Raw genomic sequence first — 27,807 nt, 5'->3', positions numbered from 1 at the left:
GTTAAAAAGTACACAGATATACGTGCGAATATTGGAATAGCATATAATGCTTTTATGATAAATATGCATTTTTTTTCATTTAGTCAACTCTAAATATAGAGTTTAGATTAGTGCTCCTTTTGATAAGAATTTTTACTACCTTATTAAAGAGATTAATCTTATTTAAAATTTATCTTTTACACAGATATACGTGCGAATATTGGAATAGCATATAATGCTTTTATGATAAATATGCATTTTTTTTTTCATTTAGTCAACTCTAAATATAGAGTTTAGATTAGTGCTCCTTTTGATAAGAATTTTTACTACCTTATTAAAGAGATTAATCTTATTTAAAATTTATCTTTTACACAGATATACGTGCGAATATTGGAATAGCATATAATGCTTTTATGATAAATATGCATTTTTTTTCATTTAGTCAACTCTAAATATAGAGTTTAGATTAGTGCTCCTTTTGATAAGATTTTTTACTACCTTATTAAAGAGATTAATCTTAATTAAAATTTATCTTTTCATCTTATTTTTAAAATTTAATTAGTTGCTTTGTATATTTTACTTAAACAACAAACCATTGAAAATAAATGAAAGACAAAATTTGCAATCTAATTAGAATATTTTTCCTATCAGAAAAACTATACCAGTACTTTTTCATTGACGCTGAAAATATGTAATTCTTCATTTCTTGTAAAATAAACTTAGCAATTTTTATTCAGATGTAATTTTATTCACGGAAACAAGAAAAATATCGAAAGAATTTTTTTCCAGCACTATGCGTTATGAGATTATGTCCGTTAATTAAGTTAATATGTAGGCAATATTTTTTTTATCGCTCACGTAATTAGTTTATTTTAACAATATGCTTTTTATATTAGATTTATTTAAAATAAAGCCATATTACTATAAAAATACGTTATTTTCGTTTTTGTTCGATGTTTTTGTTTTCGAAAATTGTTTGCTTCGTATGCTCACTCTGATAGCTATATTACCCATCCAGCGTTTAGTTTCAATAGTTTCATTCTTATCAAAAGATACTAAGTGTATATTACACATGTGATTTGAATCCTTCATTTTACTACGCAAAATGTTCTTAATTAGTATAAATAATACTGATAAAAATACAAGGAATTTCATTGCGTCAACAGAATTTTACGCATGGGTAACTCACATGCTCATCCCACTTAATACTAATTCTTAAAAATAACTGCTGTTAAGGCTACTTTATTTTTGGTTTGTTTTTTTATGGCTATAATTAGCAATATTCCGGTGTCCTTATTAACAAATCGTTGGTTCAGGTATGGCCCCAATAAATTTTGTTTACGCTTATAAGCCCTGACAATCACTGAAACTCATGGCAACAAAGAGGGCGCTACAGGGAACCCTTGATTCCATTACGTTGCCATTGATTGCTCAATGCAGGGGTTCCGTTCGGCGCCTCTCGTGTTCAGACTGGGTTACGTACAATCAAAAATAAACGAACTTTGAAAGCTTGACATTAATTGATAGATGAATTACGGATCATAGTTGCATCGGTTTAACACTGAAAAGTCATGAATTGTCAAGGCCTGTTAAGCGTTAGCGCCACCTAGTGAGGCCATTCTTTGAGTGAAGGTAGAGCCGCTATATACACTGGTGTGCAAAAATTAAGGACGAAGTCGAAAGATTAGCATATCAGCTGAACGAAGAGGCAGAGCAGACAGAAAGACAAATCAGGAGAATATGTAAGGTGATGTACGGTAGCACATGCGCAAATATGCAGGCCGACGTAATGGGGGAGTGTCTGAGTAGTATAAAGCATGTTGTCGGTGTAAGATCAGTATTTCTGGCAAAGAGATTGCACGCCGTATAGCAGTTAAAATCACACCGAGTTGCTGCCTCAGCGAGAAATGGCGAATAATCAATCTGTTAGACGACATCTGGATGCTTTTACCCGAGGTCGAATCATTGGGAAGTTGGAGGAAGGCCGCAGTGTGACAAGTGTGACTGCAGAGTTCGGAATTGCTCACAGCATCGTTTCACGACTTTGGAGACAATTTCAAACTACAGGAACAGCTATCCGGGGGTTCAGTAGTGGTCGTCCACGAGGAACCACACCCGCAAATGACCGGTATATTGTCTTACAAGCCAGAAGAAACAGACGGTAGACAGCGGGAGAAATCGCTAGGCACACGACACAGGCGACTGGACGATCGATATCGCGTTTTACTGTGGCCAGAAGACTGCACGGTGGTGGTCTGTTTGCACGACGCCCTATACGGTGTGTACTTCTAACGCCTGCCCATCGGAGAAGGCGTTCTCTGTGGTGCCGTGAACACCGGAATTGGAGAGACAATGAATGGGGACGAGTACTCTTTACAGATGAGAGCAGATTCAGTCTGAGTAGCGATTCTCATCGCATACTCATCTGGAGAGAGCGGGGAAGCCGCAATCATCCCTCGAACATCATTGAAAGGGACAGGTTTGGAGGTCGCGGTGTTCTAGTTTGGAGAGGCATCATGCTTGGTAGTCGTACAGACCTTCAGATCTTCGACGCAGGTTCAGTCAACGGGACCCGTTATTGTAACAAGATTCTTCTTCCATATGTGCGTCTTTTTAGAGGCGCTATGGTTCCGCAGTTCCTTTTCATGGACGACAATGCACTATGTCATCGCACAGTAGTTGCCGAACAGCTCTTAGAGACTGAGGATATTGAACATATGGATTGGCCGGCACGATCTCCGGATCTCAATCCCATCGAGCATGTATGGAATTTTCTAGGCAGACGCTTGGCAGCTCGTACCTTACCACCAGAAACGATTAGGGAGCTTCGATTGGAGCTGCAAGACGAATGGGCAGCAATAACTTAACAACTCATTGACACCTTCATTTTCAGCATGAGCAGACGCTGTGAAACCTGCCTAGCAGTCGGGGAAGATCATATACCCTACTAAAGACCGGATGTTTCTTGCTGGACGCCCATCACAGTGATGTTTCGGCTTTCAGTCGCATTGCGCTCCATGCAACTTTTTCAATAAAGCTTCTTTTTTCCCTCTGATTTCTCTTTTAGTAAGTGTTGCTTACATTACACATGTCCTTACGTATTGGGGATATTACGGTATTAAATGTGTTGATTTGGAAAGCTTTTGTACAAAGTTATATTGATAAAACCGTCTCGTCCTTAAAAAAAAAAAATCCATGAAAACTGTATCTATTAGGTCTATATTAATGGAAGGATCCTCACCTCCGTGAATCTCACCTCCCTGACAGAACTTATGAATGTCATTATTTCTGAGGTGAAAATAACAGATGGAGGGGAAATACAAAAATAATAGGTATTCTACCAAAATTATAAATTGCCAGTATATCCTAAAATTTACAAAATACTATTTTTTAACATACATTTTGATACTAATTAAGCCGTACTTTAATTAAGAGAGCTTAATATTATATTCCCATTAATCATTAAAATAGCTGATTGTTTGCACAATGGACAAAATTACTACTTTGATATTAAATTGGCCTCGATTTTTAAACATTATTATTATTATTTTCATTTCATCTTACTGCACGATTTTAAACTGTTACGTTATATGTATAGCCTGGAGCAAAGGAGGATCTGAGGGGAAATGATTCAGTTGTTTAAATTTATCCAATTGAATGATGTTAATGGATTAAATTTTTGCACCGAAAGCAGGATGAGGGGTCATTGTTTTAAGCTATTCAAATCTCAGGCTAATCTGGAAATAAGGAAAAACTACTACCTTAGTAGGGTTGTGGGCACTTGGAACAGCTTACCGGAAGTGGTGGTTATGAGCAAGGGGGTGGATAGCTTTAAGAGGACCATTGATCTTCATTGGGGACTAATTAAGTGACTAGGACCAGCCTAGCTGGGCCAAGAGCCTGTTGCTGGTCGTCACATTTGTATTTGCATTTGAATTTCAATGTTTGTACTAGGGTATGAAGCTGTACTAATGATTCAGTTTTGGCAATATGATCTTCAGTGTGGAGTTGCTCTTCCATCTCTTGCGTCCACCTGATCTTTTGCCTCGTATGCTATTCTCTGATTCAACTGCTTTACATTTTGACTGTCGCTCACTGCCAAGACCAATAACAAGTTCTTCAAATTGGCATAGTTGCCATTTCACACTCCGGTTACTGACAGGGTAATAAAACTGGTTCAAGAGTAGGTAAATTGGTATTCAAAAGAAGATTTATAAGAAAAACATTATACTTGTGATCATTAAAGATAAAACTGGCTCAAAATCTAATTTCAAACCTGTACTCAAAAGTAGAAAGGTGTTTGCTTAAAGTCATATAGTAATCCAGTTCAGCCTTTTCACAATAAAGCCTTTACCTGCATTTTAAGCATTACCAAAACATATTATCAAATAATCAGTTTCATTGTTGATGACACCAAGAGCGTTACTTGATCATTGGCTATTATATATCGCCCCCCTTTAGAGCTACACAAAGACATCTAATCCCAGAAATATCACTAAAATATCGTTCAGTTGCTCTGAGGCGACGATACATGAAGATTAATCACATGAACTTTAGTCGCAAACAAGTTTAGTCACAGCAAGTTATTTAGGTAGATGATCCATAGTGTTACATAAATACGTTTCTTTTTACTCATTCTCATTTATGCTTCTCACTTCTTAACGAGAAAATGTTGAAGTAATGCCTTCAAAACTTAAAATTTTCGCAACTATGTGCAATGTGCATACATTTATCATTGTTATCATTTATCTTCAGAATGATTTGCTCAAATATTTTACAAATGACAGTTAAAGAAATATTATTCAACTTAAAATCTACTTTGTATGGACATACAAAATTGTTCGTCATTAAATAATAACAAAATAAATAAATGCAGCAAAATAAATAACTTTTGTAATCCAATAAGCTCATGAAGCGGCCTCGTTGTCTCGAATTTACTCAAAGCGGTTTTTTTTTTAATTTATGAAGAAAGGGACTTCCTGGAAGGAATGAAAAAACGTGATAAGTCAAGATTTTTTTGTATTTATAAGTCAGCAATTTTTTTTTGCTCCCATAATAAAAGGTAAGGTCAAAAAAAGTTAATGTATTTCAGCATTTAATTTTTTTTTTTCAATTGTGTAAAACTGCTAACTACTCCACTTAGTTTTTTGCATTATTTTTTCAGAGTTAATGACACTCCCTCGATTACCCTTAAGTAATCATTAAATGCAACCTTAACAGTTTTTCTGTTTAATTTCCTTCCTGCATTTCGCCTGGACTTATAATTAATTTTCCTATTCATGGGAAATAATTTGAAAAAAGTCATGACTCTAAGTTAGTTCACAAATGAACTGTTGCGTATAGAGTTTTAATGAATTATAATATGTTAGAAGATCACTCCCCTCTTCATATAATGAGTGAAAATAGCTTCTTTATTCCAGGTATTTTCTGTTAAATTTGACGAGTTTAAATTGATATACAGTTGCAATATTTAATATGGTAGCGTTAAATCTGAAATCATGGCTAAAACGAACATTTTGTTCGTTATAACTTTGGTTTGCATGTAATTACATTACAAATTTCTCGTATAATACGTTCATTAAATTGAAAGTCTCGACTAAAACGAACAAAAATTTCTGACCTCTTTGCTTAAAATGCTCGTGGTTAAATGCTGTAATTTTCTCTTTTAGAAATTATTCATCATTTTTTAGGTAGTCGAAGTCTCATTGTGTATCGAGAAGAAAATATTAAGTATTTTGAATAGAAAATATAGCTCCTGGATGTCCTGATTACATCCATAACACATTACAGTCATCAACAGTCACACGTCGCAATAGTTGAAACAGGCAAGCAGGCGCAGAATCTTTAAATGTACTATTAATGTAAGGAAATTTTTCAGAAGTTTCATTATATTCAGCAAAACAAATGAATAAATAAAGTAATAGCGGCTGTCTCTCAATGAATTACTAAATATCACTAAATTTACCACCACAATAATTAAGTAATTAATTTAACTCTTAAAAAAATTCTGAAAATATTTTGAAATCAAATATTATGAAGGGCAATCTCCAATTGAGCTTTCAAAGATCTTTTCTTTTTTAAGAACAATAACAAGTGGACATTTCTGGTCTTTTATTTTTTACGATGGCGGAATTTTCCTCGTTTTTGAGTTCGGCCATTGTCGGAGCAAAAGTTTGATTGTTAAAACTTTGAAGTTCTGTAAATTGATTTCTTCTCTTTTTAACTTTCTCGTTCAAAGTTGTACTAAACTTTAAACTATATACCTCAAAGAAAAAGTAATATCTAACTTGAGTTCCACATCGGGAAAATACTGGTGACGCAAATAAAAAACCTAAGTTCAGCACTCTCGAGTTTTTTCAAAAAAATGTGGAGCTTTAGCAAATAGAAACATAAATAGCAATGAAAGAGAAAAATAGGGAAATTAATTCTTGAGAATGAAAAAAGCTAAAAAATAACAGGTGTATCAAATTATTAACATACCATTAATCAATATTACTAATCTTTTGTTCGAGATATTTGTTTTTGAAACTTATCTAAATATTTCGCAAGCTTATCTGCGTTTGAGTTTTATGAGTCAAATCTTGGGTTGTTATCTTTTGTCTCATCATTATTTATTCTAACATTAAAAATTATAACAATTTTAGAAACAAAAAATAAGGTACTTATCACCGAAGAATGTTTCCTTCTTTATAAGGTTGTTTGCCAAATTCGCAAAGAAATTATAATTTAGATACTCTTAACGTTTCTGCTACGAAGGATTAATTTTCAGCACTTTCTAGATAACCTTCCAGGACTAGGGACAGGCTCATTCTGGCATCCACACGCAATCACTCCGCTTCAGAAATTTTCTAATTTTCTTTTCTAAAACAGTCTCCGGATAGAAGTTTCGTAAACGGAAAAGGTTAGAAAGAGGAGTTACGACGTCAACTGTTTTTCATGTTCTATCTACAAGATATTGTTCTAAATACAGTCAAGCTCACTTATTGCAGTATCTGATAATCGAAAATCTAACTTAATGTACTTAAAAATGTTTTTGTGCTATACCATTGATGCGTGTTATGTTATCCCGGATAATGAAATATCCCGCTTATTAGAATAATTTTTTGTGGGAAGTTGCCAAATCCGTTAAGCGGGATCAACTGTATTACCAAACATATTTTTAGACGCATAAAACATGGCCTTTTATGCTACTCAAAAAAAGGAAGAAAAAGAAAACAGAAAAACATCGTTTCAGATTTCTAAACGGTATAATGGGTCGTTTCCAAAATTTTAAAAGTATTTTTTTTCTGAAAGAACATGCTTAAAAACATATGATCTAACTATTTTTTAAATAATTTGAGTTTAATAATTTAAAAAAAATTACTTAAATCGGTGCGCTTTCATTGTTTACATTTCTTGCCAATGACATCACAAATGATGAACCCCATTGTCTAATTACATAATTACACACACACACACACAACCACACTCGTTATATATCTATCAATGATCCGTGATTGATAGATATATAACGAATTGAATTGTGCTATACCATTGATGCGTGTTATGTTATCCCGGATAATGAAATATCCCGCTTATTAGAATAATTTTTTGTGGGAAGTTGCCAAATCCGTTAAGCGGGATCAACTGTATTACCAAACATATTTTTAGACGCATAAAACATGGCCTTTTATGCTACTCAAAAAAAGGAAGAAAAAGAAAACAGAAAAACATCGTTTCAGATTTCTAAACGGTATAATGGGTCGTTTCCAAAATTTTAAAAGTATTTTTTTTCTGAAAGAACATGCTTAAAAACATATGATCTAACTATTTTTTAAATAATTTGAGTTTAATAATTTAAAAAAAATTACTTAAATCGGTGCGCTTTCATTGTTTACATTTCTTGCCAATGACATCACAAATGATGAACCCCATTGTCTAATTACATAATTACACACACACACACACAACCACACTCGTTATATATCTATCAATGATCCGTTAAATAAGTTGTTATGGTGCTGTTCAGGGCGAATACAGACTACCATTTTAGACGGGGAGGGTTGGGGAGGAATTCCGCAGCATAACTACAAACCTTCCTACGAACAAACCTTTCTTCTCTACGAGCAAACCTACAGTTTTGGGTGCGAAAAATTTCTGAAACTGCATGGGTGTCAAATAAAAGCACCAAATGGGCCAGGAATGAGATATCTAATAGGGCAAAAACGATACTAGTTAATTTCATAAGCAGTGAAAAGAAGTAGTGTTTCAATTTTCTGTAAGTTACTGAAAATACCATGCCTTGCCTTCCTTCTTCGAGTTGAACCGAACCATTGTTTCGGTCACTCTTCTGATCAGTGCTAATTTTATATTAACTACCAGTTTCTTGGCACTCTTGGCTTCCTTAAGAGGTTTTCCACCTCCAGCTCCAGTCACTTCCTATGCCGGGCTGATGAGTGCTAACAAGCACGAAATTGCCGTCCTCGGCTGGAATGACTGAGCTGGCGGTGCATTTCAAGTACTTCAATTGTTTACTTAATTTTTTTTTAATGAAAAGAAAAAAAATGCAATTATTTACATTTTATTCATATTTTGTGTGAACACAATTTGGATGTATGTTTCGACGGTTGAGGGGCGGGGATCATGACCCCGTGATCCAACCCCTGTACCTGCCGTTGGTTCTGTTACCATGTTATGTCCGATGTGAATTGAGCTAGAGAATAGTCCTCCGGTGAAATACGTTACTACCAACTGCAACGAAGTTACAAGAAAACAAAACAAACTTCGAAGCAATTAGCATTCATTTCAAGACAAAAGATTAACAGAAAACCTCAAAAATGGTACTTTGAGTAATATTTTTAAACGACAGAAAATAGATAATCTTCAAGGAATGAGCGATGATAAAAATATCATCCCTATAAGTACTTTTAAACCTTTGCTTTGAAACACGAACCAATATCATTCACAATATTTTGTCTCACAACGAGTTTATCAATTAAAGGGAATCGCTACTGTCAGTTCATAGTGAAACTCCTTTTTATTTGCCTGAAACACGTTTCAACTAATCTATCTTAAACCTCAAGGATTTGTATCACAAATTCTTTCTCAATTTCATTCCAAAAAGAATCCCAGGTTGTATATTAGAAAACCTGCGGTCAGCATTTCCTCTGTGTAAGAATAATCCTTTAACACGGAGTTATTATTTAACCCGAGGTTACTTTCGCACAGTAGGTATTTTTCTGGTCTTGAAGTGTAGGAGATATTCATTCCGCTTGTTCAGCTAGAGAGCTAAGGTATAGGATTTCGCCAAGAAAATATATTCTCTGCATTAATTGTACAGAAACAGCTGCAACATTTTACGGAAAAGTTCCTTAAGACTAATATTTTACTTTAAAGTTCCAGGATGCGTATGTGTAAGTTATACTAATTTGCATGCAAAATATTTTATTTCAATAATAATTTGGGTGACGGTTTAGACTTGTACTTTCAAGTTTTTTAAGGAATAACAAATTATAAACAAGAAGGTCGTTGGAAACTAAAGGAGCTTAATTCCAGCATCTATTTTTAACATTAGAAAATTCTTTTTCTAACCTGTCGCGGGATGCAAATTGTTTAAATAAAGATTTTATTCGCTTCTACTAAAATAATATTTGAGGAAAATGTGTGTCTTTTGATTTACAAATATCCTTTTGACTAATATAAAAACAACTTCAAATTTTATCTTTTGAATTGTTTAGCGTTATGTTTCAGGATATTACCACTATAAGTGAACTTTTTACTAATAGTATTTCAGGTTCAAATATTTTGTTTGCAAGATTTAAGTTCAAATGTGAACACCTTAATTATGTACAAAACATGTTGATTTTGGTGGTGTTACTGTATTTTGTGTTGTCAAAATTTCAATCAAGTCAGCTGTTGTTCAGGGTTTCTTTGTGGGACGGCGATGGAAAGTCACTCCACATCTCCCACCAAAACCGAGAAGGTCTTGTTACCATTCGGGGGAGAAGTGGAGGCTTCAGTTGTCAAATGTGAACTTAATTTAGGTTTAATGTTATGTTTCATTTTAAGTTCAGTATCAACAAACATTCAAAAAACTTATTTCGACAAGATCAAATAACTTAAAGCTTTTTTTACATGAAGATTATTTTTATTTCATTTTTGTAAACCGTAAAATTTTAATAAGGTCATGAACACAAAATAAGACCATGTAGATCAATAAGGTCACTCATCCCTCTAATTTTTTGTCTACGTAATATAGCAGAAAATTCTTTTGATCTGGATTTTATTTTCATCAAAATGCGTTATTAACAAGATATCGTAAGCAAGAGGAAAAAGTGTAGCAACCATTATTACAAGAGATTCTAGTCAAAACTGCCTGGAATCTTATTAAACAGTAAATTTTGTTTCTTCATGTTTCACTCTAGTTTTGTAGAGTAAAAAAGTAGTTAATTGTTCTTCAAAGCCTTATTTATGTAGTAGACGACTTAAAAAAATGTTTTGTATCGTTATTTTTTTCTGTGATTTGATAACTCTAGAAAAATAGACAGTAGCCCAGTAATTAGCATCATTAGGATTTCGACTTCCTTACAAGGACACCGAAGAGGGGTGGTGGAGGATAGGGTGGGTGGGTAGAGCGTAGAATGTCTACGTATTCAAGAGTGTAGAACAAGACCGTATCCAGATTTTTCTTTTGGGAGGGGCCCGGATTCGCACATTGCCCGAACACACACTCACACATATATATGGGTCATTCTTCAAAAAGTGTAACTTTTCTGTCACACGCCTCTTACAGTAAAAACTTGAACGAACAAATTATTTAACAATGTTTTTTAATTTCATCAAAAATATATCTAATTAAACCTGCCACCAATTTTTGAATAATAATTTTTATTTTAGTACATTTTTGCTTCACAACATGTGAATTCTCACCTCCGTGGTATGTCACACACCTGGTGTGACTGTTGTTGTTGCTTAATAACCTGTTTAATTAAAAGTATATACTTACTTATTGATTATTCCTTTCACAAGTGTCTCAAATACGAATTGTTTAAGCATATTTAATTTTTTAATATTGTGCTTTAGTAGGACAAGAATTCATGTCACACAATAAATTATCACCTCCGTTACCTAAACACAAAATGCCATTCTTCGTTAACACGTGGCAGTAATGGCATCAAATTTTATTTTTCATGATACGAGAAAGCTCCCTTGTTTATTTTCAGTCATAGTTGAAGTTGTGAGATTTTTGTCGAAAACCAAAAAGATAGATTTTGCTTCAATAACTTAGTATGGGGTCATTCTGATTTCTCACCTCCGTGAACTTGAATTTCAGGGATATAAATTAATGTAACAAAAGAAGTGAACATGTTTTCATATGCTTAACATATGCAGATATTAGCAACGAAGGAAAAACATATTTCCCTAAAAAATGTATCCATTAGACCTATACTAATGGAAAATTCCTTACCTCCGTGACAGATCTTATCAATATCATTATTTCTGAGGAGAAAATAAATGGAGGGGAAATAAATCAGTCTTACATAGTGTACCACAATTATAAATTGCCATTATATGCTCAAATTTACTAAACACTATTTTTAACAGACACTTGAACTAAAAGTATAACTACTAATTAAGCCGTACTTTAGTTAAGAGAGCTTAATATTAGATTCCCACTAATCAATCAATAGTTCATTGTTTGCACAGTTAAAAAAAAATACTACTTTGTTATTAAATTGGACTCGATTTTTAAACACTAAACGTTTTTTCTTTTTTTTTATTTCCGTGAACAAGGCATTGTTTATTATTATTTTTTTTTAAATTTATGAGTAAAGTAATTGGAACTTAGCTGGGCCATTGTTTTTGGTTACTTCTAGTAGGTAACACTTTCATGCAAGAATGAAAAAAATAAAACAAAAGGATTTGAAATTGAAAAACATTTGCGTTTAAAAGTTACATTTTTTGAAGAATGACCTTTTTATGAAATTTTCGCGTTGTATTTTGTTGTAAACTTAGGATGCGTGAAACGCTAAAAATTTAATTTGAAAATCTAATTATCCAATATTTGCGATTTCTAAAGTGAGATTACTTAAGAATCCCATTTTTTTAAAAAAATGAAAAGGATTAATTTGCTCCCGATTAATGTTTAACAATTAGATGTGGATCAAATCCTGTGCTTTCAATTTTTGAAAGCTTTAAAAAGAGAGAAAAAAAAAATCGCTAAGTCAAAAAGCTTTTCTTGAGCAGGGGCTGTCCCCCTCCCTCCTGGGTGATGCACATTTGGTGTGTAAAACACCAACTTAATATTGGAGTTTAAAATTTTAAATACTTGAATTTTGAAAAATTTCCCCCATAATAAATCTTAAATTTCATATTAAAAATTTCAACGAAAATATTGCACTATATTGCTGGGAGAGATCGGGTACATGTACGTATGGAGAAAATCTTACAGAAAATGCGGCGGTATTCAACTTTGTACGAATAGCTTTTACTATAACTAGATTTGTTTGCTCAATTTTTAATTTTAATTTTATTGGCAGCTTTAGAATTAAAATTAGTATGAAGATTTTAGGATTAACTACAATTATTGAGTGTTGTAACCAGTACATCAAGTACTGATTTTATTTTGTACTTTTTAGTGATAACCAAGCTTTCTTAGGTAACGTCTTTATATTAAAAAAAAGAAAAAACACATTTTTATTTTATTGGATGTTTTGGATTTGCGCTTTCGTACCAACACATTTGAATTTACCAAGCACCCCCAGAAGTTTTCCGACTAGCTCAAGCGATACATACATTCATTTTACTACTTCATAATTGAGATCGAGAGGCAATTTTTTTTTTATTTGAAAGTGATTACTTTGAAAATGTTAAGCAACAAACTGTTGACAATCGCTATCAGTTAAATAAAGTTAAAAAATAAGCAAACGAAGATACGGTGTAGATAGCTGCTACAGAAAGTTCGATAAACAATCAAGCCAGCTAGTTGCCACAATGAGTTATTTTCTTTTTAGTAGGCCTTTATCCATGGAATCAAATTAATTGGTAGTCAGTTCTTTAAAAAAATGCAAGGAGAGTCAGTGAAAATTAATGAGAAAAAAAGAAACACGGAGTCGGAGTCTTCCTATTTTCAAACGACTCCGACTCCTTTACCCCAAAATCAGTCCGACTCCGACTATACAGCTCTTTTCTGAACCACTAACATAATGTAAAATAATAAATCACAATTTCAAATAGCACAAATTGCAGATTACTGAAGACACGTGTTTCGGCGGTACAAAGAACGCCCTTTTCAATGCAAAAGATATGAGCAAATGAGTTTATGGATGAAAAGACATCCGACAAAACTATTGTAACTGTTATTTTGGAACAATAATGTTGTACGAGATTCGTTTGGAAAGTTCGTTCCATTTTGAAATAAAAAAAATTAAAAAATAACAAGTACAGATAGAGCAAAGAAATTTATTGTACAAAATTCTACCACCCTTACGCTATTTTTCAACATCGTTCTCGAGATCTTCCAAGCATTTGTCACAACAGGGTACAAGTTTTTAAAAAAACTATTCCTTAGAATTTTGCGGCCTGTGTAGTCAATCATGAAGACACAGGGCTTTGGCTGGAACAATTTTGTTCATGATACGCACAGCCCCGACGCGACGCCGCTCCCAGCAACTTTCATTTGTTTCGGCACCTAAAGTCTTTCCTTGGCGGTCGGCGGTACAAAAGCGACGATGAGCTCAAAGAATATGTTACTCCATATTTGACTACACAGGAGGCAACATTTTGCAAAGATGGTTCACAAAAGTTTATACCACGCTATGGCTAATGGCTGGAAAATCACGGGAGCTACTTCGAAAAATGCTGTGAAAGTGGTAGATTTTTGTGCAATAAATTTCTTTGCTCTATCTGTGCCTGTTTTTTTTATTTGGATGGATCAAAATGGAACTTACTTTCCGAACGTCCTTTCTAAAAGGAAATACACGTGTGACCCGTACATCTTAATTATCACAAATATTTCTAGACTTTTTAGAAATCGTTGCACAACGAATTATGCAGAATGTAGCAGAGTTCTTTAAAATCATCTTTATTGACTTTGCACCGGATTTCCAGCTACTTAGTTTAATGAGTTCCCCCAAAATTAGGTTTCTTTTACTTCTCCTTATTTGCCATCATGGCTTTCACGTAATCTTCGCAGCTTACTTCCAGGAAATTGCGGAATTTACTTTGGAGACATAATATCTAAATAAAACCTAGTTTAATTATTCCGAATCTGAGAATTAAACAGATTTCGAAACACTCCGAAGGAACAATATTAATGACCCACAAAACAGGCGGAATTACGTTTCCCCCGCTTCTGCAAATTTTAAATTGGAAAATCACCGGAGATTTTTGGCGGCTTCTACTTCTAATCTTGTAATGGCTCAGTCCGGTGAAGTAATGTCTTAATTAAATGCATAAACTCACTATTTTTATCTTATTTTTTGATTATAGTAGCGAAGTCCAACCAGTGACTGAATACCCATGTGAATAAAGAGTTCGCATAAAGTTTTGTTTATTTATCTATTATTATCATTATATTTTTCCCCAAAGTTTATGGTTTCAAAAGGTTTTACTCAAATGAACAGGCAAAAGCAACTTTCTTCATTCGAATTCCATAAAAAAAGCGTGAAAGAATAAAGTTAAAGGGAATAAAACGATGTTTTTAATAGTAAGAGATGTAAAGTAAACTAGAAAACAAAGTCCCTCCCCCCCATTGGAAGAAAATCATCTTAATTTTTACAATAATAAAGCTGAAAGACTGGATATCTGTCTGGATATCTATGATGCGCATAGAGCTGAAACCGTTTGGCCGATTTTCATATAATGTTGAGCAAAATTAATTTTTAGCAAAGGAATGTGTACCTTGATGTGATTTTTCGAAAGTTCAATTTTGTTCTTTTTCCAGTTCCATTTTTATGTACACTTTTCACATAAATTTGATAATAGTAGGGAGAAATATTTCATGCACATAAGTTTAAAGCCATTTGAAAGATTGGAGTTTTTTTTTTTTTTGCATAAGACAATGTTTGTTCAAAGTTTCTGCAAGAATTAGAAGAGCTCTAACAATTGCTTTAAGAAAACTGGAGCTCAAGGTTTACCTTAAGCAAGCCAAACGATTCTAAATGATTCAATTTATTAAAAAGATTTAAATTGAAATATTTTGACTGTTAAAAGAAATCGTCTGCTTTTATTTTCTCAGTTTTTACGGAGTAGTACCCAGTAAATTTATAAAATAACGCATCATTGCCGCTATTGCAACATTCTTCTTAAAGTGTTCATTTTCGACAAAAATATTAACCGTTCCCATAACGCTTTCTTACCACTGCTTCTGATTTAAAAAGTTATTATTTGTTTTCAAAAAATAAAAGCAGTTTTAATTTTAGCTAATAACAGGAAGACATGCTCACCTTTTATTCCCTTTAAAGATTATACAGCTTACGGTTTGGTGTTTGATTTATTATTAATTGATGCCGAAAATGATGCTCCAAGTTCCGTGACTAGCGTACAACGTACATCAGCAAAGGCAACCATGTTTTCAATTTTTTTTTCACTTTTTTTTCCTAAAAAAATAGTTGTTGTCATTATAGTGACTAATTATTTGGTAATTATATTGCTAGTTTGTCAAAACAGCCAAAACTATGAAGAAATCTTTCAAGAAAAAAAAAATAAAAAACAATTACTTAACTCACAGTTGACAATACCTGAAAATATACGGCGGACGAAATGACCTTTTTTATTTTCTACTACGGGCAAAGCTGTGCGGGTAACGATAGTAATAAAAAAAGGAAAATACAAAATATAGAGACTCCTTGTAGTCATAAAACGGTAGTCTGAAACATAAAGCTTTTTCATCGATTCAAGAATTTTGTATATGACCACTGGTTAGACATGTTCCTTTGATAGATTGCTTCACCACTCTTTTTTCTAAACCCAAAAAAGACTGCAGCAGAATCATAGAGTACCTCATTATACAAAAAATTTTCCAAAGTTTCCCTATTGTTAGTATAGCATCCAAAACGCTTTCCGTCAAATATCTCAAAAACTCATTTCTGCAGATACTGCTGTTTACCTACCCATATCCGTATGATACTAGTTATAATTTTTTCTACATTACACTCTTAAACTTAGCTTTATATTTTGCTGATACCATGCTTTTCATGCGCGTCTTTCAGTATTTTTTACATTCCCTTTGTTATTATTTCAAAGTTTGAATGGGATCGTTTCCAAAATTTTAAAAGTATTTTTTTTCTAAAGAACATGCTTAAAAACATAGGATCTAACCATTTTTTAAATAATTTGTTTAAGTTTAATATTTTTAAAAAAATACTTAAACCGGGGCGCACATTGTTTACATTTCTTGCCGATGACATTACAAATGATGAAATGCCATTCTGTGTTGCCATTCACAGAGCAAAATATTTAATTCGCATCTTTACTCACGTGAATTGGCAACGATATGATTGATAGCAAGCGTACAGCGCAATTTTAATTCGCTTCTTGATTATCATAACGTGGAAACGCGGTACAAAGATACGCCAAAGAGCATCATTTGTGACGTCATCAAGACCACGCCTTGTTAGCATTTAGATTTTTAATTAAAAAATAACTGTTGAGAAAATGAAAGAATTTTCTGGTCCATGTTTTTTTTTTTGCTTATTCTATCAATTTCAGTGACTTAAAGTACTCTTTTTGACTGAAGGAAACAACCCCATTGTACGAATTGCATTTCACTGCATTACGGAGCTCAAGAATGTGCTACATTGGTAATGTACACGATAACTACAGGTTGTCATTAAGCATACAAACAAAATACAAAAAATAAACAAAATATAATTAAAATTTAAAAGTTTCTGAAACAGAGAGTATTAGAATTAATTTAAAGCGAACAAAGTTCGAAACATATCTTATTTAAACATTTATACAACGAAAGTACATAAACTGGAAAATTTCACCTGAGATTTGGTTCTGTATAATACGCGAGTCATCGTTTCGTACGAAAAAAGTTTCCTTAAATGAGATTATTCAAATCACTAAACTGATTATTCTATTTCCATCCAGTGATTCCGTTTAATTTTTACGTTTGAGCAAAATGTTTTGCATTAAAGTCATTGAAAAAAGAATTCATTTCTGTCACGGAACGCTTCTCTGCTACACACGTTCCTGAAAAGAAATTGGTTGCTGTGAATATATTATTCAAGAACTTCTAAGAATCTGAATTTTTATTCAAATGTGAAATTCTCAAGACATTTGGTTGAAACTTTGTCTGAAATTCTGAGCACTTTTTGAATATTCAGGGACGTAATAAATTTTTGCTCCAAGAATGGAGAATAGTCGTATGGAATGTTATAGGATTACGGTTATCGCATTTTCTTTCAGAGAGGTGCGCCATTTTTATCTCATTTATTCAACTTGAATATTACTCAATAATCCTTGAAAACGGATCTTTTGAATTAGTTTAGCTTAATGAAGACTTCTAAGACGTTTTGTTTATTGAGAGCAGTGATTTTTAAAACAATATGTAAATGAACTGATATGAGTTTAATCTTTCATTTTTCTCGGTAGGAATTTTCTATGAAAATAAAAAAAATATTTAGCTTATAAATATCTATTACATTTGAAATTAAAATTACTCTGAAATAGAATGAGAGCGTATTTTGTCTAATAAATGTTACTCTATTTTGAATTGAAATGTATCATATATTTCTTCGACATTTCTTAAAGCTAATTATTTAGTATCAATTTAAATGGAACTTAATTTAAAGTCTATATTTTAGGCTTTACGAAGCAATAAAGCAATGGGCTCTGGCGTATCCTTAGGATGCAAGGGAGGAGGAGGGAAGTGCCCTCTCTTTCAAAATTGAAACCATTAAAAAAAAAATTTAAATCCTGACATTTTAAATTCAAATTATGTGTTTCGCAATCACGAGTAACGACAGGACTCTACTATGTTTCTAGAAACGGCTCCTGTCCCTCTAAGCCTGCCCCTCCTCCTGGGCAGTTTGATATGTATAGTTGTGTCTGTAGGCATGTGTGTGCGTGTAAGCGTGCGTACGTGTGAGGCTTGTGTGTGTGCATAGACCTGTGTATGTGTGCCCATAGGCGTGTGTGTGTGTGTGTAAAGGCGCGTGTGCGAATGAACACACGTTGATTTTAAGACATGGACACCCCCGTCCAGAATAAGCGGATTCTGGTGTTCAGTGTCAACAGAGGAGCTATACCTGCAGATGCCCCTGGTTGAAGCTGAAAAAGGAACCAAACATCAAGTACGGTCAAATAAAAACAATGAGCAATCGTCATTGCTCAAAAAAAAAGAAAAAAAGTTTGTTTTGATTTCTAAATTTTCAATGAGTTCGGTTCAAGCAACTTTGCGATTTATTTTGAAATGCATGCATTTCTTCTTGGAAAGCCCTCTGAAAAGGAAGAAAATATTGGTAATTAAGTGGCTTAATAACGTTATGATTGTAACGCAAGGTAATAAGATGCCAAAAGAACTTCTCTTTTCCACAAACTGAACTTGAAAAGTGTTGATTCTTCTGAAAAAAAAAAGAGTTAATAAAAACGGCACGCTTCTACATTCAGCGTGAAAGCGTTTAAATTAAGAAAAATGCCTCATCTAGGCTCGTCATTTTAAACTTTTCCAAGGAAGAGGATTTTATGCATTGTATATGGAAAACAACAAAATGTTTACACAAATGAATAATTAATTACTTTGTTTCAAAAATCTGGGGAGAGTGGGCAATTGACTTTTCTTCTGATTACTCAAATAACAAGCTCTCCCCTCCCTCCCGTTTATGTACCGCTGGATTTGCCCTTTGCTATGGAACGACGCAAAAATCATACTTCACATTTTGTTTTGCACATTTGATAACAGATCAATTCCAAAGAATATAATCAGAAAATTCACGTAGCGTATAACTTAGACTCTAATTTAGGGATAGACAACAGATTTTATATACTAACTGCCTTTCTTTTATATCTATATTTACGTTGGATCTTTACCAAATTTAGCCCGAGGTCCTTTGATGTGTAGGAAGTCGAAGGTTTTTTTTTTTTTTTTTACTCCCTATAAAATGCCAAAATCCCGATGCCAGAAAATCTGTGAAAGGGAATGTTTGCGTTTACTAACAACACTGACTCAATTTTCAGAGTTAAAAAAAAATAAATAAAATAAAATAAATAATTTAAAAAAAAAAAAAAAATCCGAAGAGATCAAAATTTTGAGTAACAAACTTTATCTTTTCCTCAGGTTGATGGGAAATTTTGAAATTTTCATTTAAGCCCGATTGTTGATAATGCGTCACTAGAAGCAATTTTTATTTTCAAGATAGACCGTGCAATACTTCTAAAAAACGACTTTATACAATAAAGGACTATTCAATTAAACCGGAAAGGTGGGCACAAAAGAATTACAAAACTATTGAATTGAAATGCTTCAGTCGTAGTAGGAATTTTTTGTCAAACCATAAATTTATGAGTTTAGGTATGTCAGTAATCCTAGTAAAATCAGAATTTAGACTCTAATGCTCTCAACTGTAACCACTGTTAAATAAGTTCTTAGTACATAAATGCTTTAGAAGAGTGCTAAAAATACTTTGATTTTTTCATATCTGACCAATACTTGTGCGCAAATTGTTTTTATTTATTAAATAAAAAAAATATAAAATAAAATTTTTGCATATTTTGCATGTTAAGTCTCTAAGAATTGAATTTCTTGACACATTTTAGCTGCCTAAATGTCTGACTTGAGACCTACCATAAATCGTAAATGTTTACAATATAAGAATAATTTAATTGAGAGCTTTATAAATACCCGACAAAATATTTCAAGTATTTGAAAGAGTTTGTTAGCTTTAAAGGAAAGGGCATTCTCTTCTGCATGATTCCCGGTGAAGAAGCTGCCATTTTGTTTGAAATTCTACATCAAGTGATTTTTATGCGTAATTATATTAGAGTTTCCATAAATTTTGTCGAGTAAATTATTCGTGTATAAAATTACACAGTTGAAACAGAAGCGTCTCGTAAATTCCTTGATATTTTAGTTTATGGCGAAATTCTTCGTAAAATAAAGCGAAATTACAGCGCATTTTCTTTAAAGAGAGATTATTAAATATTTTCACTTTTAGTAAAATATTCTTAAAAATTTCGTTTTCTATAAAATTTTCTTATGGCAATAATTAGAAGGAAATAAAAAGAACCTCTTTTTAGACTAATGCTCTGGTGGAGATAGTTTCTCATTTTCAAAGCAGTTAGGTAGTACTCAAAGCCATGAAAATATTAAACCATTTAACTTTTTTCCGCTAATTTACTCTCTCCCACATTACACTATTGCAATTTTAAAAACGAATTTAAAAAATGCATGTTATTCAAATATTTCACTTATTTCTACACCTCCTTTCGTTTGCGAAACGATGTCCATTTCATTTATATTTTCCAATGTTCTAGTGGTGTTTGATGGTAATTAAAATTTTTTTATATTATAAAATATATATTCCTAACCATAATATGAGCGTATTTACAAGCATTAATGTCAAACAGAAAATGTTTGCAAACGGTTCTTAAACGTTACTGCAACGTAATAAGTTAAATACGTTTTAAGAAAAAATATAAAATAAGTTGAAACACCATATTAAAAATGTACGCATACTTTAAACGAAATGTTCGTATAAAATCTATTTTTTTTTTCGATTACCAAGAAAAAAATTATCATTACACTTTTTTTTTTCATAACTTGATAGAAATTTTAATAGCTAACAAAAGAATGCTCTAATTCTTTCCGTGTTTCTAATTGCACCATTTTCTTAAGTACATTTAACTCACAGAAAAATGAAAAGTAATTACACCATTAAATAAAAAGTAAGTTTTCTTAAGGAAGCGCACTAAATTATAAAAAACTGAAGTTTCAATTATCTTTCGCGCAAAATTCTCTGTTGTTGCAATTTAATTATTCGAAAGGTAGTATTTATTTTGTTTTATTTCCCTTAATACACCTCTTTTTCAACAAATATTTTTGTGTCGATTGTTTAAGTTAAAGAAACAAGTAATTATATTTATTTTACTGCTTTTTTTTTTACTTAACATCGCTTTTCTTGTACTTGGAAGAAATTAGTTGTTTGTTCCCCCTTACTAATGTTTCTTTTTTGTTTCTAAAATGTTTTTTCTTTGATAAATAATCTTAATGGAACAAACGTATTACTTTCCAAAAGAATAAATTACACCAAATATTAATATTATAAATAGACACAGAGTTGATTTTAACGCATTTTAAATTGAGCATTGTTTTATAAAAAATTCTTCATGTAAAAACAAAATGTTTCTTTCCCTAATTCAATTTATTTTTCTCCGCGATTGCAATAATATCATTTTTTTTTAAGGAAGCAACATATTTTTATTGATACATTAAGGGAATGACTTTGTGTATGTTTACATGCATTTTTTATAGGTATATCAATCAATAGAATCTTGTTTATCCGTCTCACGTTTATCCGGATGTCTGGTTGATACGGATCAAAGTTGTAGAATCAAAAATAAATGCAGTAAACGCCCGATTATCGGCGGTCAGATTATCCACAGTACGAGTTATTAGCGGGTCGTTTCACACATTGTTTTTTTTTTTTTTTTCAGCTGTGATAACTTACAACTAACCGACGTTTTTGTAAAAATTTACGATGTGTACTAATATTTCTCAAAGGGAGGTACAAATAATGATATATTAATAACAATTAAAAAAGCTCAATGTACCTTTAAATTTCTGTAAGAGACATAACAACATCCAACATCATACAACCAAAACTCAAAATACAAATTTTCAATTCAACAGTTAGAGCAGTCCTACTCTAAGGAAGCAATACATAGAAGCTAACTAGACAGCAAGAAAAAGAACGTGATGCCTTTGAAACTAAAGGCCTAAAAAATATTAAACATATAATGGCCAAATAAAATATCGAATACAGACCTATACAAACGTACAAACTGCAAGCTCATAACCACATTGGTATAAAAGAACAGATGGTCATAGATAGGACATGTTCTTAGTATGCAGGCAATAGACCCAACAAGAACTTCTCTCTAATGAACCTCTGATGGCAAGAGGAAGTGCGGGCGTCCAAAACTAACCTGGCGTCAGATGGCCATACAAGAAAGAAATCCTTTGGTTGGTCAGGCTGAGAGATTGCAAGAGAGGCGGCATTAAACCGATCGGATTGGAATGCCACGCTATCGGCCTCATGCGCCACTAAGCGTTAAGAGAATCAAGAAAAAGACTAACATCATAGTCACTAAGTGTTGGTTATTATGATTGTGTTATTTTTCGTTTTCAGCTTTGACATAATTTTTTTACATTTAATGTTATCGTTTTTTGCTATAATTTAAATGTATGTGTGAGTGTTATTCATATTTATTAGCTAATATATACACTAGTATCGTTTTTTCTCTATTATTAGAATTATCCACGGTTTTCACTTATCCGCGGTTAAAGCGACACCCTATTCCGCGGATAAACGGGATTTCACTGTATATACTTAAATAATAAATTGAAATTGTGATAGCAAGAACGAAACTATAAATACACCAAATATTCGCTTCATATTTTGATTAAATACAGAGCTCCTGCATAAGTAGTAGAATAAATTATAGTCTAAAAAACAACATGGCGTACTTTGAGCGTCAGTCCGACTGACTCCACTGCAGCTGAACTATAAGTGATAAAGTGTTTGAGAGAAACGATCTAATGTAATTTTCAAATGAAGCATCGTTTTTTGTTATAATAAAATTCAAGTCTGCTTATTTAAGAATGTGCTTCTTGTATTCCTCATGTTACCGGATTATCCGGATTTTCGTTTAGCCGGAGTGCCTTTGGTCCAGTTATTCAGAGCAAAAGAGGTTGTACCTTATAATATATTGGATTTCCTGAAATCAGATACTTTACAACAGAAGGTCGATATTCTGAATGCACTCCCTTTAATAAACTGCTTAACAGTTGCTAAGAAATAGATACAGATGGGGGACAAAATAATACGAACACCGGTGCCGCGCCACTTGTAACAGAAGCCTGCCAACTATTGAGGATAAAGAGGAAGGTGTCAGTCTCTCTCAACTGCAATCACCTGCGTTGCATGCTTGTATCGAAGTGTCTGTGATAAGTTGAACTGTCAGACCTAACGAAGTTCCAAAGAGGAATGATTGTTGGAGCGCGTTTAAGTTGAGCATCGGTTACGGAAACAGCAAACCTTCTGGAATTTGCAATGAGTACGGTATCAACCGTTATGTCAGCGTACACGAAAGAGGGCAAGACGACGTTTTCAAAGCACAACAGTGGCCGAAAGTCAAAGCTTGCTGATAGGGATAGACCAGTTTTGAAGCGGATAGTAGCCGAAAGCACAAGCAATCGTTATCCGAGATAACATCCGAAATGAGCAGTCATCTCCAGAACCCCGTTTCAACAAAAACTGTCAAATGGAAACTTCATGCTGCGAACATTTAAGGAAGAGTCTCAATTCTCAAACCCTTGGTGACAGCAACTAATGCTTTCAAGCAACGCCAATGGTGCTGAGATCAAAAAGGCTGTGGCAACAAGTAATATGGGCAGACGGATCGTCATTCACTTTATTTCAGACGACCAGACGCGTTTATGTCTGGAGAATGCCCTCAGAAGCGTTTCATCATCAATGCCTCTTGTAGACTGCGAAGCATCATAAGGGTGGCTTAATTATGGGATGGTTTTGCGATATCTTGGCGTGATCTTGGGACACTAGTTATTATACACGGGAAGATAAAATCCAATCATAATCTAAGCGTTTTAGGGGATCATGTCCATCCTGTGTTCCCTTTAGAGCGATCGCTTTTTCAAGACGAGAACGTGCCTATCCACATTGCTAGGTGTGATCAAGACTGATTTGAAGAGCCTGACGATGAATCTAAAACTCTCGCCTGGTCCCCCTCAGTCTCCGAACTTGAATATTATTGAAAATTAATGGGGATATTTGGAGTCCAAAATTCATTCCCGACTTCAACCTGCAATCGGACTTAGCGGTATTACAGACCGTTCTGCGGTATAAATTGGCTTAATGCCACATTAAATAATGTCCATGACCTTTATATATTTATCCCACGTCACATTCTATCTGTATGTACTTCAATCAAAGAGTGGTTCAACTTCCTATTAATAAAGAATTTTCATTATTGCACAGGTGTTCGCATTATTTTGTCAGCCATCTGTAAATTTTCTGAGATGAGTAATTACTCACAATCGTTGAAGAAATGAAACTAAGCGAGTAAAAAACGTTGAGTCTTATTAAATAATGTTTAATATAACAGCATATAATTTCCAATACGATTGAAGAGTAATATTTTTAATTAATTGTTATTAAGTAAGAAGCATAAAATAAACTCCTTTATTTTTATTAATTTTTCTGGCTACAAAAATAATAGAAACATCCACTTAAGCTTTATGCAATTTATAACGAAATTTCCCTTTGATTACATTTCAACACAATAGGCCGATTCTTGGGAACGAAATACGTATTCGAAATACGTATTTCTGAATTCAATTTCACGAGACAAGATTTAAAGTTAATATTTTTTTGTGTATTAATTGACAAACAAATATGTTTTATTAATTCATCAGAAGAGTTTTCTCTTTAAATTACTAGTCAACAATCAGTGCAAAAATTATTTTTTTTTATCAACAGCTAATAGTTTAAATCCCAAGTAGCCCACAACATCCAGGGTCACATACGATTAACATTTTCTATTATTTTATTGCAGTAAAAAAAACTCACCCTTTTTACACATGATATGCAAATAAATTCCTAAAAAGTTTATTCTTCTGCTCTAAAAACAGATCGATCCACAGATTACTTTCCATACTCATTTCTTTTAATGATGTGCTAAAAACTTTATTCTGTACATTGCCTTGAAATTCAAATGTCAGAAGTTAAAATTAGACTGCCAACATCTGACAAACGCATAATACCATGAATGAAAAGGAAAATACCCTTTTCTTTCACTACCTTGATCTTTTTACCCCCCCCCTACACCGTAACACAATTACTTTATTTTCTTTCTTTCTTACTTTCTTTTCAAAATTATATGAGACATTTGGCGTCTTATACTCTAGTTATTATTACCTTATAAAAAAAAACGTCTCTAATGATATTAGGATTTTAAAACCTTTTTCGTTTTTTTTTTCCTTTTCCAAAGAAGGAAGTATTGTATTCGCAAAAAAAAATTTCACTCAAAATTAGGCCTTCATTTCCATTTTGCTCACCCCCAAATTAATGTTGAGATTTTGTTTTCAACCCGGCCACACGCGGATAAGTGCCTAACAACGTATAAACACCCGAAATATCCATTTTGACATTCCCCGAGTTAATTACAACGACTTTTCTCGTGACGTCCGTATGTTTGTATGTGCATATGTATGTCGCATAACTTAAGAACGGTATGTCCTAGAAAGTTGAAATTTGGTACGTAGACTCCTAGTGGGGTCTAGTTGGTCATCTTCCTTTTTGGTTGCATTGGATGTTCTTAGGGGGGTCTTTTGACCCTTTTTTGGGGGGAAATCAATGTTAATTTCGATGTAAACTCAAGTGGTGTTATAATTTGGCGGACCCTTGGCGATATATCGCCAGTCTTTTGGTCGCCAAGTTTTGTCGCGACAAATTTGGCGATTTTTTTTAAATGTGGTTTTAATTTGGTCATTGTTGCTGATATTTAGAGAGTAAACTATTGAATCACATTAAAATTGCCAATAATGAAGAAATGACATTAAATTGAAGTAAAAGGAAATCATGTTATGCACACACCAGCTCGTTTTTTAACTTACAATTTCATCTTTTTTTATTTTAAAAATTTCTGTTTAATACTTTAAATTTCCTACGAATGTTCATATGAGTAAACTTTCCTATTAATGAGATACACCAGCTCCGTTGACAAAATACAAAATATGCGTTTGAGGTGTAAGTTCATGTTCTATGTTTCATGCTTTTCTTACTGTTTAAATTTTCAAGTTTTAAATATGCTTTTTGTGTATATCATTTTGAGTATTCCTCTTTCTTTTAAACTAACGCACAAACATATATCTATTCTCTTTCTATGTGTGTAGCCATAGAAAAGTTGAATAATAAAAAGATTGAAAAGTTGAACAATAATCCCAAAACATCAAACTGCTACTAGCTTCAAAGTGTTGTCTATGGCACCTATTGAGATGCTTAATTTCATTAGTTGTTTTGTGTAAGTTAAAAAAATTCTGCTTTTATTAATGTTGCATCGTGTGTATATATATATTGATCTTTCGTTCGTTTCAAGTTCTCTCTCTCTCTCTCTCTCTCTATATATATATATATATATATATCAAGGATAAAAAATGCATAAAAATTCTTCAAGGATTCAAGCACATTATGAATAATGAAAGCGGAAAAGATCTTTTCACATTACAGCTCAGAAAATATGTCACATTCCTTCATTATACATTCATAGCATTATTTTCTGCTTTAAGTGCTCTTCTATTCACGAATTTTCAGAATGCGAGGGGAAAACAGTTTAAGAATGCATAAAACTCTTAAAAATAGCAATATGTTGGAGAAAATCTTTTAAATGCAGCTGCTTCTAGTGGACAGTATTTTAATAAAACTAATGCACATGCAAATAAAATCGCTTTCAGAATTATCTTCATGTTTAAATGCATTTAACACATTAATTATTAACACCTTTAAAAGGAATGGATTAAACATGCTTTATGGTTGTATGTTTATTTAGTAATATTAAACTTATCTTTGTTTTGCAGTGAAACGAGTATTACTATACATCTATGAATAGGTAATTAAGTCAGACTTAAGTATGATGGAGTTTTAACGATACTGGAATTTATTTATTTGTGAATATCTAAGTTTTCCAACATTATTGCATTATTTTTCGTCAAAGTTTGTAAAGCAGTTTTATCCATATTTTTTTTAGTGTTGACCCGTTTTTTGTGGGGAAGGGGGGCTGGGAAGAGGTTTCGAAAGATCTTTTAATTACGAGATAAGTTAGAACTTTCGCCTAGAACTTGGATAATTTAATGATTAAAATCCAAATTAGATGTTGTATCTGATAGCCAAGCTTTCTTCTATGACTAAAAAGCACGCATTTTAAAATTCCCAGACGTTTTCTTCTCTTGGAACTTGAAAAGCATCTCTAAGACATTAGTTCTAATGATTCTTTTGAAAATAGTTCCGTTTAATGCCTTGTACTAAGCTAATACTTATAATTTGCAGGTCTGGCATTTGGGAGAACAGTGCCGCCCAGACTTTAGAAACTCAATAAGTTACGCATTTGTGTATGTATTTTGCCTTCTTACCCATAAAAAGAGTTGGGTAACCTTTTTCCTTCACGGAGAACTTGGAATTCAAGAGCCTGATAATATTCGTTAATTGTTTTGGTTCGGACAGCATTTTGAAGTATCTAAAACGGATCTGGGACAGAAGTTTATTTCCATCTTTATTCATTATTTTCTTTCTTCATTTTTTTTAAATCCTCATTAATGAATTAACTAATGTATTATTTCATTGTTTTATTATTTATTCATTCAGTCGTTTATTTATTTATTCAATTGTTGTAAAATATGTTTGCTAATCAAATAGAAAATATTTCATTTTTTTTGCTTTGCCCCATATATGGAGCAAAAGGGGAAAATTCTTTTTTGAATGTTTTTTTTTTTTTTTTTGAGCAATCACGATTGCTTATTTTTCTCACTTGACAGTTTTGAATTCCTATGATTTATTTCCCCCCCGCCTCCCTCTTCAGCACCACCGGTCGGCCGCCTCATGATGCTGC

Source organism: Uloborus diversus, chromosome 5 (assembly GCF_026930045.1).
Source record: "Uloborus diversus isolate 005 chromosome 5, Udiv.v.3.1, whole genome shotgun sequence".
Lineage (NCBI taxonomy): Eukaryota > Metazoa > Arthropoda > Arachnida > Araneae > Uloboridae > Uloborus > Uloborus diversus.
This window is presented reverse-complemented; position numbering follows the sequence as displayed.